A 1291-nucleotide genomic window follows, 5' to 3' on the forward strand; every position below is an offset into this window, starting at 1 on the left:
GGGTGGATGGCCACACCACAATCCCTTCTCCTCCATTCTCCTCTTGGGATCTTGGGCACACATGCCCGGCGTGTGTTTAAGCTACTGGGTCCGAGACTCAAACCATGGTCAACTACATGGGAGTTCAACGACATAGCCATTATACTAACTGCTGGTCCCAATTTTTAATGCTTGTATGTCCTCCAATCTTTCAGTCTCTACCATAGAGTATGGACAGTTGGTATATGTTAAGTGGAGACATACAATGTCTCTCTTTCATAGCCTGACTTGCTTCACTCAGCAACAAATCTTCCATATTCACCCACTTTTTATCAAATATCAGGGCCTTGTTTTTTTTATGGCTGAGTAGTATTCTGTCGAGTATATGTGCCACTCTTTTTCAATCCACTCATCCATGTGTGGACATTAGGGTTGGTTCCATGTCTTAGCAATTGTGAATAAGGCTGCAATGAATACAGGTGTGCAAGTGCTTTTTTGACTGAATGCTCTACTATCCTTTGGGTAGATACCCAGTAGTGAAATTGCTGGATCATATGGTAGTTCTGTTTGAAGGTCTTTGAAGAACCTCCATATTGTTCTCCACAGTGGCTGGACCAATCTACATTCTCACCAACAGTGTAGGAGTGTTTCCCTTTCACCATGTCCCCATCAGCACTTATTATTATTATTATTGTTGTTAATATTTAATCTTTGACATTATGACTGGGGTTAGGTGGTTTCTCATTGTGGTTTCGATCTGCATTTCCCTTATGATGAGGGATATTGAGGATTTCTTCATGTGCTTTTTGGTTGTTCATATGTCTTCCTTAGAGAGTTGTTTGTTCAGTTCATTTTCCCACCTTTTAATTGGATTAATCTTATTCTTCTGGGTAAGCCACTTAAATTCTCTGTGTATTCTGGTTATCAGTTCCGTATCTGAAGCATAGTTAACAAAAATTCTCTCCCATTCCGAGGGTTGTCAATTCACACTAATTGCAGCATCCTTTGCTGTGCAGAAACCTCTTAATCTGATGTAATCCCACCTGTCTATTTTGGGGATGACTGTCTGTGCTTTGGGCGGTGTTACTTAAATCTTTGTCTACCTCAGTGTCTCCCAGAGTTTCCCCAGTGTTTTACACCAGTAGTTTTATAGTTTGTGGCCTTAGGTTTAGATCCTTGATCCACTTTGAGTTGGTTTTTTATTTTTTATTTTATCTTTTTATTTATTTATTTTTTTGAGAGATTTTTGCTATAGGGTATGTGCGCTCGCCAGCCAGACAGACAGAGACAGAGAGACAGAAAGCGAGAAATC

The sequence above is a fragment of the Tupaia chinensis genome, unplaced genomic scaffold, assembly GCF_000334495.1.
Source record: "Tupaia chinensis unplaced genomic scaffold, TupChi_1.0 Scaffold000322_1, whole genome shotgun sequence".
Taxonomy (NCBI): Eukaryota; Metazoa; Chordata; class Mammalia; order Scandentia; family Tupaiidae; genus Tupaia; species Tupaia belangeri.